At 36.9% G+C, this 20613-nt stretch overlaps 2 long non-coding RNA genes across 2 annotated transcripts; both read right to left on the reverse strand.

The window, feature by feature from the left end:
- Window positions 1-5925: 5925 nt before the first annotated feature.
- On the reverse strand, window positions 5926-10053 carry LOC135290737 (uncharacterized). The gene is made up of 3 exons (XR_010353516.1): window positions 8675-10053; window positions 6925-7023; window positions 5926-6671 (listed from the first exon to the last, which is right to left on the reverse strand). It is a non-coding gene; the product is annotated as an uncharacterized LOC135290737 (long non-coding RNA).
- A 4600-nt stretch (window positions 10054-14653) lies between these two features.
- On the reverse strand, window positions 14654-17504 carry LOC135289913 (uncharacterized). Its single transcript, XR_010352649.1, has 3 exons — window positions 17440-17504; window positions 15051-15176; window positions 14654-14779 (listed from the first exon to the last, which is right to left on the reverse strand). It is a non-coding gene; the product is annotated as an uncharacterized LOC135289913 (long non-coding RNA).
- Between the last annotated feature and the right edge of the window lie 3109 nt (window positions 17505-20613).

Here is a 20613-nt window from a genome sequence, read left to right on the forward strand (position 1 = left end):
GAGTGTGAGGGTGGTGTAGAATCTGGTCCAATACCAGAGGGAGACACTGACGAATCTTGACCAATGTTCAGGGGTGAGGGTGGTGTGGAATCTGGTCCAATACCAGAGGGAGATGCTGACGAATTTTGTCCAATGCCCAGGGGTGGGACTGGTCCTTTATTTCTCGTGATGTGGGTCCAACCCTTTTCTCTGGTTCACACAGCAGAATTAATGATGAGGAGTACCTGAAAGGGGCCTTCAAATTTAGGCATTAATGCTCTATTATTCCAGGATTTTGTCAAAACCCAGTCTCCTGGGTTGATGTCGTGTGCTTTTGTATCAAGAGGGGAGGTTTGGGGGAGGTATCCTCTTTTTCTAGGTCCTTCTAGGGTTCTTCCAATGGCTTCTAAATATTTTCTGGTAGCTTCTTCTCCTTCCAGATAGTCTCCTGTGCTATAGGGTGTTAACAAGAATGGCAGTCCAAACATCATTTCATAGGGTGAAATCCCTATATCAGACCAGGGTCTTGTTCTGATGCACAAGAGCGCTAGGGGTAAACACTTTAGCCAATTCATTTTTGTTTCTTCGATCAATTTAGTCAATACATTTTTGAGAGTTTTGTTCATTCGTTCCACCCTCCCAGAACTCTGGGGGTGCCACGGAGTATGCAATCTCCATTTCATTCCTGAAGCTTCAATTATATTGTGCAATGTTTGGGCCACAAAATGTGGACCTCGGTCTGAGTCTATGGTATTCACCATTCTGTATCTGGTGATAATGTTTTCTAAGATTACTTTTGCTACTACTTGGGCTGTTTCCCTTTTGGTTGGGAAGGCTTTTACCCAGTGAGTGAGATGATCTACTATAACTAGTAGATATTTGTATACTTGTACTGTAGACATCTCAGTAAAATCTATTTGTATGCTTTGGAAAGGTCTTAGAGTTAGTTCCTTCCCTCCAGGTGTTACTTTTCTCATGACTTTCTGGTTTACTTTTTGGCAAATTAAACACCCTTTTGTGATTGCTTTTGCTGGGTCATATACACCTACGCACAGGTTATTTCTTAGGAGATGATCACATAGTCCTTGGACTCCCCAGTGGGTTAATCTCTGTAGTTCTGTTAGCACCATCCCAGCAAGTGCTTTGTTTAAAAATACCCATCCGTCTGATGTTATCCACTCCCCCCATTGCCCTTGAGGTAACTTTAAATCTTTAATTTTTTTCACAAAATATGGGTTTTTCTCTTCTTTTTCCCTACTTGGGTGTGGTTTCTGCTTTAAAAACTTTTACCAGATCCCCTGGTCTCAAAGCTGCTTCCTTTGCTATCTTGATCAGCTAGCAAAGGATTCACAACTTTAGGCTGAACAGTCTGGGGGGCGTCCAGTTTCTCCCCAGTAATAGCAGCGCCTTTCGCTCAAAGGGACTTGAGGCCTTTCCATGCCTCCTGCCCCTGCCAGTACTGGCTTATCTTTGCCTGCTTCTGGTGGTGGACTCCCCCACAATTTGTGGCCTTGGACTGTGGGAAAGAGTTGCTTGCCCCCACACTTTTTCTGGCTATAGCAACCATGACCCTAGCTTTGGCCCTTGCTTTTTCTTCTTCCCTCCTTAAATACACTTTCAATGCTTCCCTCAATAACTCAGTAATGTCTTTCTCAGGCCAATCCTCAATTTTTTCTAGTTTTCTCCATATATCAGGCCAAGATTTAGTAACAAACTGGACCTTTAGTAGCACTTCACCCTCTTTGATGTCTGGGTCTATTCTAGAATACAATTGAAATTTCCGCTTTAGGCGATTAAGCCAAGTAGCAGGAGATTAATCTTTCTCTTGTGCGCCCTCGAATGACAATTTTGTATTAGTTCCCTTGGGAACTGATTCTCTGATCCCTCGAATTATCAGAGACCTGTACTCCATCATGGCTTTCCTCCCTTCCTCCTGGTTAGGGTTCCAATTGGGATCCACTAGTGGCAATTTTTCTTCACCTGATGGCACTTGGGGCCCTGGACAGTTATCTTTTTCTTATGCTAGTGGCCCTAATCATTCGGGACTCTTCTGGGGAAAATAATATATTTAGAATGGAATTCATCTCCCCCCAACTGTAAATATTTGGACCTAAAAACTGATCCACTTGGTTAGCAATGCCCACAGGGTCTTCAACTAAATTCCCTAACTTCTTCTTGAATGCTCTCACCTCAGAAGCAGTTAGAGGAGCATTTACAAAACCAACACTTCCCGCCACTCCTCCCATAGGAACTTCTCTAAGGGGAAAGAGTCTCTCTACTGTGGAGGTCTTGGATCAGGTACCAAAGTATGGCCCATCTTCAGACACGAGATTATTCATTTGAGGGGTATTAGCATTAGCTTGGACCTGCTGTAGGTCAATGGCTGTACCTGGTGATAAGAGGTTACTAGATAAGGAAGCATTTGTGTCCCAGTTAGGAGGAGGTGGAGGGACAGCAGCAGGAGGGGGAGAAGAGCTTGGGTGCATGTTAAGTGTAGCTGAAGGGGTGGAGCATGCAGCAGGTGGAGTGGGTATTAGTGGTGGTGCAGAAGCAGCTAAAGGAGTCGAAGGGGGTGGTGAGGGAATGGCCCCCATGGCAGCCGGGAGAAGAACTGGATCTGCTATTTGAGGTGCTCGAAGTAGGGGATTATAAGGTGGAGGGGCATCATAAGTAGTCTAGGGGTCCCACCTTTTGGCAGTCTCTTTAACTTCAGCATTCTGTCTTTCATTCCCCTCTTTCTTGCTCTGCACTTTACAAATTTGCACTCCTTCATTCTTTATAGCATTCAACCAACAAGCTACATATAATAATTACTCGGGATCAGTGTCTTCTCGAGCCATCAGATAGTTACTCAGCTGTTGACACACCCACTTGTCTTTTGTCCCACACCACGGCCATCCTCCTTGCACATTTAATTCTGGCCACGCTTCTGAACAGTAGTGAATCATCTTAACTTTATCTAATCCCTCTGTGGCTTCTATAGAGCCCCATTTCTCTAATAGTTCACCTAGGGGACTGTGGGGAGGTATATTCCTCAGTCTCTGGCCACTTTTCTTACTATTGCACCCTCCCATTTTTTTTGGCCTCAAAACAAATCACAAAGATATCTTTACTCTAAAGGAAATACATGTTATTTAAGAAGTCCCAACTTCCTCTGCTGAAACTCCAATTTTTCTGACCCTTTCTGTCAGGACTTTGTTGAGACCTTGGCCTTCTCTTGCCAAGACTCAACAAACAAACAAAAGAAAAAAATCCTCGAGACCCTGGCCTCTGAGGTTGTATGCCTGACTTCCTTCGTCAGGACTTTGTTTGCCTGCGGGGCTTTTAGACTTTCCCGAATCCTTCTCGGGAATTGTGAGTTTGCCTAACCTCTCTTGTCAGGACTTAAAACAAAAGTATTGCCTGATTTTCAGCTTGCCTGACCTTCCCCTGTCAGGACTTACGCTTCAGGACTTGGAAAAACTCAAGATAGGCTTCCTCTGCCAGACCTCATGCCTGACCTCCGTCGTCAGGACTTAAAACCAAAACGGCCTGATTTTCTAAATCACCTAACTTCCTTTGTTAGGACCTGTATCAGGGCTTTTGGGGTGCGTGCCACTCACACAGTATTTCCTCCTCACGCCCAGAGGGGGGTCTTCTTTACCCCTTTGGAGGCGCCTCAATCACCAATTCCACTCGCTTCCCCGTTACCGACCGGCCCCCTCGCGGGGGTGCGGAACCACGGTACTGAGGGGTCCTCACTCGCTTTGAGGGGCTGAGCTGCCGGCCCTTGTCTCACTCACACACAACTCGCTCCCGTCCCTCTCCCACTGCCAGATATTCTCACCAATCCGGTGCTGCTCCGTGTCACTGTCCCAAGCCGATCTTCTCTGGTCCCGATAGCCAGCTGTCCTGCAGGTCCAGGGTGGGTGGCCGTCCCAGTCCTGGTGTCCTCTTCAGGCATGGCTATCCCGGACGAGATCCCAAGCTGAAATAAATGGGCAGGAGATCTTTCTCCTTTTTAATGCCTTTATTAAAAAGAATCAGCTCAGGTGGGGAGAAATCGACGGGTCGCACCCACGCTGCTGTTGCTCCCAGGAGTGGCACGGAGGAGGAGGAGGAGGATGCAGCTTTGTCCGCTGGTCTGCAGGCAGAGCTGGGGATCCCGTCCTCATGAGAGATTAAGAGATTCCACCTTTTCGGTCCAACACCTCAGGTCCTCTCTCTAGTCAACATCCTTTCAGGTTAGGGTGAGAAGCAAAAAGGATCCAAGCAGGCACTGGACTATGCTCCCATCCTTAGACATCGCCTAGCTCCCCTAGTTCTATGTTGGCTTGTTGTTTTTAGGGTTTTCCTGGAAAACTGAAACATTTGGTGCAGTGCATTTCTCATCTGCATACTAGCTCTGATGCAACTCCCATTCTCCTGGTACCTGCAGGGTCTGGTGTCACTCCCTGGCAAGCATCAGCGGGACAGTGATTAATCACCAACCATTAACAGGTAATTGAAGAAGAACTCTTAACAATGAAGCTAACTTAACAGCAACTGGTCCAGTCTGTTTTAACTCTGCAACCTTAAAAAAATAGATAACTTTTTATTCATATCACATTCCAGCAGTGTGTAATTTCTTTCAGTTAAAAAGTGGAAAATAGCTAAATGCATGCCATCTCATAAAGCTGGATTCAGTAACAAACTTCTTCAGCTAGCCAACAAATTATATAGGATTATTTTATAAAGCAATGTAGAAAAATGTTGCTGTTTAAATTAATGCAAAATATTAGCTTGAATTTTCTGCATGGAAAGGCATATGCATGAAGGTTTTTGTATTTTTCTTTGGGTTTTTTGAGGAGATGTCTCTTATTAGTTTCAATGAATTAGACTTTGTCATATTATAGTGAAAAATAATATAGTGATATTATAGTGAAAAAAAATTTTTTTTAAATTTCATAGTCCAGTGAGATTAGACCTACTTTGTTAATTTCGAATCTACCTAAATAGATGAAAAACAAAACCTTCTGAAGAATGTATTTGAACTTTCCTTTGTAAATCTTGATTGAAAGCTGTATATATATGTACACACATATACATATATATTTAATATTTGCATAAATATAAAAATCATATCTAAACTTTTAATGAAGAGTTGCCCATCCTTAACCTAGTTCTAGAAAGCATATAATTGTGCAGCCAAGTTTTCCCTACACTGGCAGATTTTGATTTATACCGAAGAGGTTCTTTTTGTTACTGTTTTCATTTTTTGTTTTGTTTGGCTTTTATTTTTTGGGTTTTTTTTTTTTTTTTTTGCTAGACTGGTTGGTTTTGTTTTGATTTGTTTTGGTTTTTTCTTAATCTCTCATATAAAATCAATACCCTTAGGACGTAAAAATGTTTTAGCATTCAAAAATCCCATTATTAGTAAATATATTATTGTTAAATTAATAAAAAGCACAAATTTCCTGTGATTCAAAAGTAAATTTTTTTGTAAAGTGAATATGCAGCATTTTTGGTATTAAAGATTTTAATGACTCATAGCAGATAGCTCTTTAACTGTACTTTTTTAGTACTTTAGTTTTACACTATCAAAAGAAAAATTGAATTTTTATAAAATTATTTAGAAAAACTTTATAAGGAAGATTCATCAAGGAAATCATAGTACTCCCTATGCAGAAAAAAGTTTTCAATTTCTACAAGAACAAGATATGTATCCCTTTCTGATTCATTATCTTTTTGGTGCACTGCAGAAAAAATTTGTTCAAATAAGGAGTACCTCAAAAATCCAAGCCTAAACACTGCAATCATTTTATAACCTCTCTGCACTTCATTCTTCCTAGTAATTTCCAGCCTCATCCTAGCACTAAGATTTTCTTCTCATTTTTGTTTTTTTAAACTTCAGAATTTTTGTGGTAAACTCCTTTGTTGGAAAATTATGTTGCCTAAATGTAAGCTGTGGAAAATATAACCAGGTACTTTACAGAAGGAAATATGAAAAATATTTCTAATGAGGTTTCTTGTGCAACCTTATAGTAGAACAGAACAAATATGCAAACTTTCTGAAATGCACCCTTCAGAGGGTTGGTCACATTGTTTGCATTGATTCATAAAAAGGTTATCTGTTTTGTTTGTTTGGGGTTTTTTTAGAAAATGCTGCCAATTTTATACTTTTCTTCCAATACGTGGTGCCATTCTAATATTTGTTAGATACTATTACAATTGGAAATATCAGTCTATGCTAGACTTTAGCAATGGCCCTCAAAAATGTGATGTTGTTCTGCTGACTGAGAGGCCCTCAAAAATGTAATGTTGTTCCGCTGACTGAGAGGCCCTCAAAAATGTGATGTTGTTCTGCTGACTGAGAGCCCATAACCTTTTTGTAGGGTTGTGCTTTCTACAGACATTGTCTAAAAATACTGTAACCAAGTACTGCAGGCTGTGCACTGCTCCAGTGATAGAAAAACAATGGACTGAGTAATTAGTAAGGAAAGTTCTGGTCTTTGACCTCTTAAACACAAGTTTTAACTCAATTCTATCTTTATTTTAAGTGAACATTAGGTGAAAAGCAAAACTAATCAAGCATCTGAGCACAATATAGCAGACAATAATGCAGAACACTTTATCATTGTCATCTATCTTCCCAGTGATGGAAGAAGAGAAACACAGGAAGGGAATTTGAGGTTAAAGATTATTAGCTCCTTTTTGTGGAGAAGTAATCACTCCTGTAAATTAAAAAATAACTTGTAACTCCAGTCTAGCAGTAAATTTCAGCAATCATTGCATCTGTTTTGACTTCCTATGTCAGAGTTCAGATGTGAAACATCTTTAACATTCTTTATTCCAATATTTTCTAGCTACTAAAATTTTAGACCTTCCTCAATTATGTACAACATATGATAAAAAAATTCTACTACTAGAGAACATGTTTATGTTGAAATTCATTAATATATCTTAGAAATTAAAGCCATGAAATACCTCTAACATTTATCTGTGTTTTTTTCACTTCACTTTCCCTAAGTGATCTTTCCTCTTCCTTTTCCGTTGTGGTGAACATGCGGTTTTAAATATTGTTTCCTATTAAATAAAAATGTAGGGTTTTGGGTTTTGTTTTGTTTTTTCAAGCTGGCATGGAGAAATTTTTGCTTAGTTTAGAGCATCATCTTTTTATAATTTGAAGCATCATCTAGAGGTAACCTTGGATGGTTTATGTGGGGTAGGGCCTTTCATTGTTCTGAAGGATAATATGTTTGCTGTTATATGCTTTAAATATGTATGAAAGTTGTGTATCAAGAACTTCTACTTGGATCTCTCAGCTCATATTATCTTCATAAAATTGTACTTTAGGAAACAATAGTCCACTGTCTTCAAGAAAGTTTGAAGCTCAAAATGGCTTCAAGAAAGGTGAACAAATCGACAGAGATTAAATTTAAATATGTGTTTATGTAATAGATGAATAAATAAAATTTGTGCAGCTAAATGAACAATACTGTATGTTTCTTTTCTATGGTACCAACTTCCTCATAATGACAAAATCCTACTGCACATCAGGTTCCCCATGTGGAATAATTTTTGTTTTTATTATTCTTTAGCTATCATATTGAACTATCAAATTGATTGAAATAAACAAGCCAAAATACAACCAATTCAGATTTTTTTAGCCTAAAAGCACTTTTTTTATGACTGACCTCAAGTGGATATATATATTTGTCACGTGTCAAGGTAGTCATTAGCACCCAGATTGTTTTGCATGTGAAGTAGCAAAACAATATTTCTGTTCTGATATTTTCTCATCTTGGTCTTTTGGTCTTGGTATTTTGGTCTTCTGCACTTCAATAAAATACTGCCTGGAATTCCTCTTGAATTTTGAAAAAAGAACGCTTTCATTTTGCTTTATAAAATTACTTTCCCCCCAGCCCAATATTTAAATGAAGAAAAGTGTAAATTTGTAATAGAGGTGTTAGAATGTCTATTGAATTATCAAAATACGGGAAAAGAGAAACAACTGTTTTCCAAATGGCTTTTTAAAAACACATTACCGTGATATCTCAGAACATCAGAAAACCTGGGCACTGCTGACATAACGGTCATTCAGTTAATTTTTGCTTTTAACTTGAAACACCTCTACTTTCAAGTCTTCATAGACATTTTTAAAAGCCCTAAATTAAACAGGTCAGATTAGCACTATACTGAAGACTTAGTTTCAAGTTAATGTATTCTTCCCAAAAGAATGCTATGAATAGAGCTGAAGTGATATGATATCCAAAATAAAAACTGAAATTGAAAACTATATGGTTGTTGGCACAATATGTTGACAAGAAGCATGGAGTAGCTTTAGAATAAGCTGAAGTGTCTGTCAGTTATTAGATATTATCAAATCATTATGCAAAGGTTTCCAAAAAAACCAAAAAAAACCAAAATGGACAAGTTTAATCAAACACAGAATCACAGAATCAATTAAGTTATAAAAAACCTCTGAGATCATGCAGTTCAAACTATGAGTGAACACCATCATACCAACTAAGCCATGGCTCTAAATGCCACATCCAGTCTTTCCTTAAATATCTCCAGGGACGATGACTTCATCATCCCCCTGGGCTACCCATTTTGATGTCTAGTTTCCCTTTCTGTGAAGAAATCCTTCCTAAAGTCCAACCTAAACCTACCCTGGAGCAGCTTAAGACTGAGTCCCTTGTCCTTTTGTTTGCTCCCTGGGAGCAACCCGCACCTGGCTTACAACATCCTTCTAGGTAGTTGTAGAAAGCAATATGGTCCCTGCTAGGCCTTCTTTTCTCCCAGCTGATCACTCCCAACTTCCTCAGGTGCTCCTCATCAAACTTGTTCTTCAGACACTTCACCAGCTCTGTCACGCTTCTCTGGAGAGGCTCCAGCCCTTCAATGTCTTTGTTGTCACAAGGAGCCCAAAACTGAACACAGGATTCAAGGTCAGACCTCAGAAGTACCCAACACAGGGGAAAGACTCTTTTGCCCTGCTTCTCCTGCCACACTGTTGCTGATAAAGGCAAGATACTGTTGGTCTTGGCCACAACTGGTTCGTGTTCACCTGCTGTTAAGCATCATCCCCAGGGTCCTTTTCTGTTAGGACACTTTCCAGCCTGTGTCCCAAGCCAGACTTTTTTGGTGTCCAGTATGATCTGACTGAAGTGTGGCCTAAATGGTTATTTTGAGAGAGTGGTTTTGGAATGCCACTTTTCACATGTCAGTAGCTCCCTGTAGCATGGAAAAATATGAACTCTAGAAGAATTTGTGAAGACTTGCAATCACATGATGAATATTAGTGATTAAGACACTTGACTGCATGACAGGTTAGCATTATACTGTGGGAAAAGATCCCAGAGAAAACAAACAGTTGAATTTATAACTGCACCCAGGTTAAGGATAAAAAGTGAGTTGCACCTCCTAAATTCCTTGTGAATCAGTAAATTGATCAGAATAAAAAGGAAAGAGAAGTTCAGAGGAAAATATGCTTGGCATAATACTGACAAAAAAGAATCTTTCAGTTGTAAACTGAAATATATATATATATAAAAATTACGCCCCATATTTGTAATTGCTGTAACAATTGAAACTTGCTGGGAAACTTCACTTAGTATGCTAATTAAAATTATATCAAATTATATTTTGTAAAGGACTACTCATAATGAAAACATAAAATGAGAATTTTGCTCGTTTTCTCAGCTATTTTGAAAACTGTAACACAAACAGCAGGTGTTTGAGAACCTTAATGTGCTACCTCTATCATCAACAGAAGGAAAACTACTCTCTACCAGCATTGTCACTTATTTTAGCAATTCCCCGAAACTTTTAAAGGGCCATCTGTTTGTAATCAAGTCTTTTAGTAAGTGTGAACACATAAGCTATACATCCTGATGTTTGTGTGAGAAGATATTTAACATGCAAAATTATTAATAGAATGTTGGATCTCAAATGTTTCAGTTATATGTGGATGCTATCAATTATAAGATAGTACTCAAAAGTCAGAAAAACATGAAACCTCTATGACTGTTAAAGCTCATGAGGAATCTGATAGCTCAGATGCTGATTTTAAGTCATGTACAGAACTTTCACTTATGCTTAGCTGGAGGCATTCCCCCATTTAACAAATATTCTGTGACATCACAGCAAGTATACAAACATGATATTCCCAAGGACACAATGAGTTAGTGATTGCATGAAAGACTGGCAGAATGGCATATGGCTGACCTAACAGGAAATGTGAAAAGTGCAGAACATTCCATAAAAATAAACACTTCGAAAAAGAAGGCAGTTTTCATTTTAGAATGAAAAAAATTCCCAAACAGTTAAGGTTATCTATCTGGTAATTTTACAAGAAAGTTTCCAATCCAACTTAGGCTACTGACTTGGAGGAGTGACCTCTAAATTGAAATAACTTTTTGAGGTGCTAGGGTATGTCCAGAGAAGGAAACAGAGCTGGGGAAGGGGCTGGAGCACAAGTCCTGTGAGAAACACCTGAGGGAGCTGAGCATGTTTAACCTGGAGGAAAGGAGTAATGGGGGGCCCTTTTTGTTCTCCACAGTGAATTTTAAAGCGTTTGTAGCAAGGTGGGGATCTGTGGCCACAGCTTTCTTCATAGAGAGCAGCAGGCACATCTTCTTCAAGGATTTTTCCTGGGCAAGGTAGTGAGAAGGTCAGAGAAGAAGAGAAAACAATTCTTCTCTCTATTCACTGCTCCTGTTGTTTGGCACATGTGGAAAGTATTATGGAGTTTATGCAAAGTGTTTGTTAATTGGACACTGGTGACGGTTGTTTTGATTCCTTGGCCAATTAGGTCAAAGCTGTGTTGTCACTGTCTCAAGGAAGTCATGGGTTTTTCTTTAGTATCTCTTTAGTATAGTACTCTTTAGTATAGTATCACTTTAGTATGTAATTTAATATAGTATTAGTATAGAATAGCTAATATAGCTAATTAAGCTAATATAGAATAGCTTAAAGCATTTGTTCAACCTCCTGAATAATGGAGTCAGAGCACATTATTCCCTACATCGGGGGCACCTTAATTCTACTACAGGGATCAGCCCCTTTTCTCAAGAAACAAGTGACAAGATGACATGAAATGGCCTCGAGATGCACCAGGGAAGGTTTAAATTATGTATTAGGGAAAAAAGTAATGGAATGGACTGTAAAGCAACAGAACAGGTTGCCCAGGGAAGTGGTGGGGACAGTATCCCTGGAAGCTTTCAAAAAAAATTTGGGTATGGCACTTGAGGGTGTGGTGAACATAGTCATAGTGCTGGGTTGATGGTTGTTCTTAATGATTTTAAAGGTCTGTTCTATGCCTGAATGATTTCATAAATCTATGTATTTATGAATGTTAGTTTTTATTCAATGTGGTAGAAAGATTTCTTAATGTTAACTTTTCTTGCTCTAAGAGCAGGAATACTGCCTAATACACATGACTTGTAGAATTCAGTCTTTGACTCAGACATCCAGCAGCTTTCTAAACTCATAAAAATGTTTTTTTCATGATCAAAGGAACATCAGCAGTAGCTGAGGCATAGGCTGGGAAGAAGTGAGTAACATAAGCCTTTCACCTGTGAGTCCCTAGTTCAAATTCAGCTGTTGTTAATATAAATTAAAAGTAATTAGGATGACTATAAGATATGTTATTGACTTCTGACTTCATCAGAAAAGTGATTCACACAAACATTTTTTTTTTGTTCAAGTTAGTTTCTTAGTCATTAAATGAACCCTACCTACAGGTATAGTGTGTCAGAGTTGAGACCTGTGGGCAGACATCATGAGGAAACATGTTTCAGCTGCTTATGCTCAAAATTATACGTTGTCTTCCATAAACATGTACACAGCACTTAATTTAGTGGATTTTGCTTGTTTATTTCAAGTGGATACCTTTCAGGTTTCACATTAATAGATTTGATGCAGGTGTGGTGTTTTGTTGTTGTTGATGATGCTGGGTTTTTTATTTCTGTTTTCTTTTTTGCTTCTTATTTTTTGATTTTGGGTTTTTTATTTCTATGTTTTCTTTTTTGTGTATTTTGTCATAGAGAGAATAGATGAAACACTCAGCTGAGTCCAAGAAAAATGTTGCATATTGAAAGAATGTTAAAAAGTACTGTGGTTTTTTATGTTTGGAAGTTTTTTTGGAGGGTGGGCATGTTGATATATTTTAAACTTCTGTGTAATAGGATCTGAAGTCATATTTTATTATCAAAAATTTTGCTGAACAATCATTAGATTATTTGGCAGAATATACTTTAGCAGAATAAATAAATATGAAGCAATAATCTTATTTCTGTGATTACCTTGTAAATATCTAACTTCTAATTTATTTGATTTACATTCTTCTTCATCTCTTATAAAAATGTGGACAAATTGCAGCTGCACCTATGCTGCCTTGAAAACGTGGTGGAGATAGGAAGACAGAGGCATAAAAGCAACTAACAGAATAAGTAACCTATGCTATATTTTTACAGTATTTTATGTCATATATTTTCAGAAGCAAAGTGATGAGGTGCAGTCTAGATCAACAACAGTGAGGTGAGCTAAAAACTGGCTGAACTGCCTGTCTCAGGCAGCTGTGATCAAGAGCACAAAATCCCTAGTATCTAGTGATTGGTGCCTGAGGGCAAAACTGTTAATCTTTTCATAAAGGATCTGAATGATAGCATAGAATGCATCTTCAAGGATTTTGCAGATAATAAATAAAATTGGGAGTATCCTATGCATCTGAAGGTCATATTACTACCCAGACCGTGGAGAAATGGGCTGACAGGATCTCATGCATCTCAGTGAGATGTGCAGAGTACTGCACCTGGGAAGGAGAAAGCTGAGGCAGCAGCAGAGGCTGGTGCCTACCCAACTGGAAAGCAGCTGGAAAGCAAAAAAATGACCTGACGGTCCTAATGGACAACAAGTTGACCATGAGACAGCAACACACCCTTGCGGTTCGCTCTGAAGATCAGGAAGCCCTATTTTACTCGGTGTGTGACTTAGCATTGGCACACATTGCCCAGAGAAGCTGTAAAATCTTCCTTCTTGGAAATGTTAAAAATGTGAATGGATGTAATCCTGGGAAGTCTGCTCTAGGCTTCTCCCTGCTTTGAACAAGGATTCAGATTAATTGTTCTTCAGAGGGGCCTGCCAATATCATCTCCTCTGTGATACTGATTTTACACCATAATATGTGTGTTGACATAAATATGGGTAAAACTCTTTGTGCTGTACGTTTGGCAATCCCTTATTTTTTGTTTACTCTGATATTTTCACAAAACTGAAATATCCAGCGTCTTTCCTTAGGTTAGTTGTTAAACATCAAAGAGATCTGTCTGGAGATAACCCTGCCAGGATTTAGATCTCTTCCTACCTGAGTTATATACTACAGAATAATATGGGTTCAGCTTCTACAAAGCAAAGAAACAGACAGAAAGACAAAAAGTCTAGGAGAAGAAACAAATTAACAAGAAACACTACTAGCAGAAGAAAAACAATTATGTGAATGAAAATTTATTCTGTGTCTTTCATAGGAAAAGTTACAGTAACTCATTTTTAATTCATTATTGCCAAACTGTGCTCAGTGTTTAGACTTGTGTTTTTTAACAGTTATCACAACTGTTCAGTAGAGATAGTATTAATGTCTTCTCCCTTTTTCTTCTCTCTTTTTCTGATTTGCTGAAAGAACTCATTCTGCTTGCGTATGTATGTCTAACTACTTACCTATCTCCCTACTTATATTTTCCTTGACAGCATGAGAGTAGATGAGAGAGTAATATTTCTGAAACCCCGGAGAAAACATACAGAATTATGTCTTTTCTATGCTGTATATTCTCTGCTGAATACATGCCTTATTTTTTAACTTTGTGATATGTGATTATCTTCTGACATGGCTGTAGTGGATGTTTCAAAATGCTTTGAAGAAGTGCAAGATAAATGGGTAAGTCTATGTGCAAGGCAAAATTTAGAGGGGTGAGTAAAATGATTATCTCATAGAAAGAGAACTGAACTTTCCATGTGATCTCAAAAGATTCTGTATGACTTGTCTTGCTGATGGTTGACAATTAGGCTAGACATCACACATAGAAAAAAATCAGCCATATTTAACCTGAGACAATTATGTAAGGACTAAATATGTCATGACATAGTTTAGGAAAAGTGTTTATCCACACAATGATTGCCAGAGCTGAGCATGACAAAGCATCACAGCACTAACTTTGGCTTTTTAATGTTATAGTGTTTCAGTTTGGGATTTTTTTAAATTAAAGTTGCAATTCTATAGTTGCATTTTTTCTGTAAATCTTAAAATCAGACTTCTCATAAATTCTAAATGTAATTGGAAAGCAAATATATTCACTTGCACACTGGTTAACCCACACAGTTTACTTATCTCTGTAATGCTAGTCATTCAGTTTTTTTCAGTTCACTGGTCCTTCTTTCTTCTCCAAAAAATAGTAAGTCTCCTACTTGAATATATACTACTTGACAAAAGTACTGTGAGATAGAGTAGGCACCCAAATTTCCACAACTAAAGAAAAGATGAGATAAGCATTAAAATTGTTAGCAAAACAAATTATTTTACTCACAAGAAAAATTCAAAGAGAAAGGAAAATGGAAAAGAAATAAAAAGAAAAAGGAAAAAAAGAAAACACCATCATTACTGATAGATATGTTAATCATAAATTTATTTGTGAATTTAAATTGGAATTTATTAAGTCTGTCATGTACAAGCTGTGTTTTCACAAGGAGGGAGAAATGTCTCTGTATCCCCTGTCTGCAATGATGAATACACAATTTGTATCCTATGGGATCATGTAGAGTATAATTGTGGGCATTCCACCTCCTTAAAGAAATACAGAAATATTTATTAAATAGAGTAGAACACTGAATCTTTCATATCAGCCCAAATACTAATAATTATCATAATTCTTTTATTTGATATATTATACTATAGAAAAGGTCTAATCTCTCTTCACAAAACTATTCTACAGAGCTTCAGGTCAACATACAGTGCAGGTTTGTTCTCAAAGTATTAACAGAAGAGGTACCGGAGACAACTTTAAATTGCATATCTGTAGGATTTATAAGCAGAAATTGGAAATATCATCTCTTACCTGTTGGGAGTCCCCTAAGATATATAGGGCCATTGACTATTCTGAAGTACAATTCCCCTCATGTTCCTTATGTTGAAACAAATCCACTTTATGGAAAACATTTTAGTAGTCACAGATAGCAAGAGCCTAGAGAGAGGGGGAGAGAGATTAAACTCCAACCTGTTTAAAGACCATAAAAGAGGGCATCTATTTCAGGCCTTGCTGGTATGCATTAAAAGATATTATTTGAATATAGAATTGTTAGAACTCAGGATTTCATCCAAAATACAAATGTATCTCAGACAATAATAAAGTTTTTACAACAGTGTGATTAATATTGTCTTTGAAATTTACTTTTGTAAGTAGATCAGAAGAAAAAAATGGTGTAGTCCTTTTGCAAAAAAAGAGGTCACCCATATTACATGATGTCACCCATATTACAAAAAAGTAATTTATATTAGACCAGGAATGTACAAGGCATTTGAACTACTCTATTAGTTTTTGTGGGTTTTTAGGTTGGTAATTTTTTTTGAATGGTTGACCTTTATGTTGATCCAGGAAAAAAATTGAAGCAACTTCTAATCCATCTCAGGAAAAATAAATAAGTAAATAAGAAACTAAGTAAATAATAAATAAAATATGTCAATGTTTTATGTAAGAAAATTAATTGAGGGGGAGAATAAACACTCACATAATTTTTGCTTAGGGGTGAATAACTATTGAATTACTTTGGGCGTTGCACAGATTTTTTTCTATAGCAAGTATTTTATGGTTTGAGGTTTTTTTTAGACAGAAAGGAGTATGAGGAGGAGCCAGTACTCCAATACTCCAGATTCTCCTTTGATTAACTATTTAGGTTGCAAAAAATGTATTTCCGCTTATTTTGCTCTAAATTCATCTTTTATCAAAAAATGCTGCTGGAGAACAAATTTTCTTCAGGTAGTTGCAGTAGTTTGGTTTGCCAGTTTGAGATTTCTTGGCTAATGCACCAATTTATGTGGTTGGTTTCAGTGCTGGCTAAACAGCACTGCACCCACTAGAATATACTTACTCGTTTCTTCCTGTGAGATAGGATGAGCAGGAATGGAAAGCAGGTTCAAAACTTTTAAAGGGTAAGAAAAGTTTATTAAAAGAAGCTAAAAGAAGAATAATAATCAGAGTAAAGTTTTTAGAATACTTTTCCCCCATAACATTTTTTCTCACTAACAACATATTCAGAAACTATTTAGTCAGTTTATTACTTTTAGAATAGTCTTTCTTCAGTTTACTTAGGGACAGGAGTCCCTCTTGTTAATTTATGGAAATTTTTTCACAAGAAAACTGTTCTCTCATGGCTTTTAACTTCCACAAATAACAGGTGCCTAGAAAACCTGCAATCATGAAGTTCTTCTCATTTTCACAGCTCTTTCTACAGCTGTATTTATGGGAGATGTCAGCTTATGGGGTACTATTTTAAAGATGAGTTGTATATGAGCAAAGATTTTCTTTATTCATCTCTGAGAACAAAGGTTTTATTCTTATTTTCCTAGGGCAAAGGGTCTTTATCACTCTTCTCTCTCCCTCTTCAAACACCTTACAAGATCACAACTACCTTAAAATCTGGTTGTTTTAGCTTTACTCATACCTACAATTTGAACACTTAATCTCTCCATACTTTTATGAGTTACAGGGGAAAAGAGTCTTATCAATATCAATATCAATTACATTCTTCTCTATAGATTTACAAAAGGATTTCAGTTCCAAAATCAAGGCATCTCCTCATCCCTCCTATCTGGGACTTTACTTTCCTTTCAATGGCCTTTGATGTCTTCATGCTGTTTTTCTGTGTGTTCTCATTCTGTCCTTTTCTCTCAGTCGAGAGAGAATTGATGTCTGTGGATCTCATCTGTGCACTGAAAGAGTTAATATCTCATGCAAGCCTACAAATGGTCATGTGATTTCTAATGAGCAGTGGCGGAGCTGTTTATAGTAGAAGATTTCAGTAGCCAGGCTAGAGCACACTGGGAGCTGATGGCTTCTCCTCTCCCTGCCCTGTGGTTGCAGACAAACTTCAATGGCAGCAGAATCTTAGCCCAGCCAGCCCAACCTCAGCTGCTCCTGGAGCCTGGTGGACCTGGCTTGGCCTGGGCTGGTGGCAGGACAGGGCTTAGTAGCAGCGAGATGTCAGCAGCCACAGCCGCAGTGAATGCCCAGCCCCATGGCCTCCCCTGACCGGCCTGGCCACCAGTGGGGCCTGGCCCCATGGCAGAGCCTACCTGGCTGAGACAGGGGGGCCAGGCCAGCCTTATTACCTGCTCTCAGGCCAGAACAAGAGACAATTCCCAGGATTTTTTATTTTTAACATGTGTGTTCACAGAGGCGTTCAACTTTTTAATAGTTTAACAAAGTGTCAATATTCAAAATTACTCACTGATTAGTTTTATCAGGCACAGAGGAAACTCTCAGCTGCTCCTCTCAAAAAACCCTTCACTTCCATGGTGGCTCCAATAATAAAACCAGCACAGAAATTTTTAGAGTATTTTTTTCACTCTCTCAAAAAAAAAAAAGTCTAAAATAATCTGATCTGCACAGAAAATCTGGTCACACAGAAAATCTTGTGTGTTATTGTTAAGGAATATAGTCATATATTACTCCTATAGATACTGTCTGTGTGTATTATTCAGATATATGTAAATATATTTCTCTTTTGAAGTTATGCTTTAAGAAAATTTTCATTTATTTGGGCAATGTAATTTTGTAAAGGACCTTAACCTATAAGGATTGCTGAACACAGAAATGTTGCTCTGGGCTGTATTGATTTCACGTGGCTACAGCTTTCATTTGACATGCTGGAATTTGAAATAAAATTACTTTGGTTTACAGTGATAAAATTCCATGTTGACATACAATTCACAAAACCAATGTCTGATGAAAAGTATAGAAATACCAAATCTTCTGCAAATAAAATCATTAGTCAAAAATTACTTAAAGACAGTAAAAATCTGACAGAAATATCCTTGATGGGATACATATATTTTTCCACAGTTTTCTTGTAAGTTGGATGATGTTGCAATTTTTTTACTTATTAAATGCCAGCTTATTAATTAACATGGTTGCATGTTAATTGCATTCACCTATTTAGAAGCATAAATGACCACTTTGCTTAATGTGGTTTATATGGATTTAGTAGTATATGAGTTTATTTTCTATATAATTTTTAACATGCTAGAACTTGTAGACCTAGCAATTAATAAATATCCTGTGCCTTTTCTTTGTTGCTGTTGGTTTTTGTGATTCCCAATATTGAATGGAAGAGGTGAATCCCAGCTGCTTTTACTTAACATGAAACTGCTTGATCTTCTCTGCTGCATAGATGATCTCGGTTAACTTGTCAGCTAATCCTAAAGAAAACTTCCAAGTGCATAGAGTACCACATAAAAGTAGTGCAAACATACAGCATGTCTTTGTCTAAAAGATATTTTATGGGACATAAGACCAAATCAATATTCTCTTTGAGGGTAAATAGCTAACAAATATCAAAAAAACCCACTACAGATACAGAAGCAACGCCTTTTTTACTGACTTTAAATTACTCCTCGCATTAAACACCAGATTTCATTCAAATAGAGCTTAATGCTCTCAGATTTAACACTGAGAATTTCTCAAAATCTAACTGACAGGCTGAGTAATATGACATGAATGATCAGAAACACTATTCCTGAAGACATCATCTATTATGATTCTTACCATCTCACCTGATGGGTCCTGCATCTAACTAGAATGTCCAGATAAATTCATGATTGCAAACATTTAAAATAATGGATCTTGAGACTAAAATGCATTTTAATATAGTAAAATATAATACAAGAACTGTAAATTCAATGTGTAATAACAGAGGCATAATATTTATTCTTTTGAGATGTTTATGCCACCTTCTACCCGTGTAAGGACTTTCTAGACCATTGGAACAAATAAGCCTGAAGTTATAAAATAAGGTATATTGTATATAAAATAAGAAAATTGGTTAGTTAGCTTTATCATTTAAGGTATGACAAAGTTAAGCACTCTTAATTCCCACTCCTTTTTGATTTTTGCAAAAGAAATGTTCTATTTTATCAACTTCATAGTTGTTTTCCAAAACAAGTTTCAATATTATACTGCCAAGGATGTTTTCAGACTACTACAGCTATTACTGAGAAGAGGATCAAAGATGAAATAACAGAAAGACAGGAAACACTCATGGCAGAAATTTAGATTATTAAGGCTCAACATCTTACAATATAAACATCCTACAATAGAAAAATTGCAATAATCAGTTTTCTTGAAGCTCTTATTTATATACAGGTAATAAAATGTAATATTACTAATGTTTAAATGGTCACATTAAAACATATTTGATTTACATGAGACTAGGAGATTGCTTGAGTGAAATATCCTCCTGTCTTTCCTTGCACTGCCTTAGGCAATGGTTCCTTAACTGCTTGCCTGAAATGAGACATAGATTTTTATCTCTGAAGTTCATAAAGACAAGATAACCTTTGGTGTGACTCATTTGGGCTATTCATATGTTTCTTTGAGCCAAATACAATTGAATTAAAAATACATCAGGCTGAAAAGAATATTGGTTACATCTGAGCAGAACTAGAAAATTATGACAATTTTTAAAAATTCATATAATGAGAAAATTTATATAATTACTCCCTGTATTGAAAAAAAGAGAAAAAATTAATCCCAAATTCAAAAAGGACCAAGAATCAGGAAATGTAAAAGAAGCAGTTCATTTTTACTATTCTGATTTCTTTTCCTTAGCAGCTGTTTTGTTTTGTTGTTGTACTTGCAGTTCAGAACATGGTCATTTCATTAAACAATTTCATTAGACATGGCCATTTCATTAGATGGGATTAAATATAAAAATTGAGTATTAACATGGTTAAGAAAGAATGTAAAAACGGTATGTTACCTAGACAAACAAAGTCACTTTATGCAATGTCTTTTAACATGCTGTGTTAAAAATACATCCAACTCCATTTTCAGTGTAAAATCTACAATATATGTATTATAAGGTATACAGAATATGTTATAAGACCTAAACCTTGCCAATGAAGAGGAATGGCCCATAAACCAGAGGCTATGTACAAAACCAAAAAATATAACACAGCTGATCAATGTAAAATCAAAGACAACAGGGTTTTTTAAATTCTTTTTTATTCCTGTAGTTTAAACTGCATAATTATCACTCATGGACAAACAGGTGTATGACTCTTACTAACACAAGATTTTGATCTGGGTGGAAGATTGAGTGAAATGCCAAGCTAATAAGTGCAATTCCAAGTTATCTTCTGACTGTATGCTGCCTACATTTGCTCTTCTTTCAGCAACTCCTAAATAATTAAAGAAAAAAAAAGAAACAGAATTCCACTTGGTCTGCTTAGAGGAAATTGAGTATTGAGACTGAAATGAATGTAGATTTTTCAAAGCTGTTGTTTCAGTCAACAGTAATAGCATTCAGCTCCAGTAACTGGAGAGTTTGGCCAAAAAACGCAAATGCTGCTAGAAACTTTTATCATAAAGAATTTAAACAACACAGACAACTATTAAGAAGAAA

This window comes from Passer domesticus, chromosome Z (assembly GCF_036417665.1).
Source record: "Passer domesticus isolate bPasDom1 chromosome Z, bPasDom1.hap1, whole genome shotgun sequence".
NCBI classification, from domain to species: Eukaryota; Metazoa; Chordata; class Aves; order Passeriformes; family Passeridae; genus Passer; species Passer domesticus.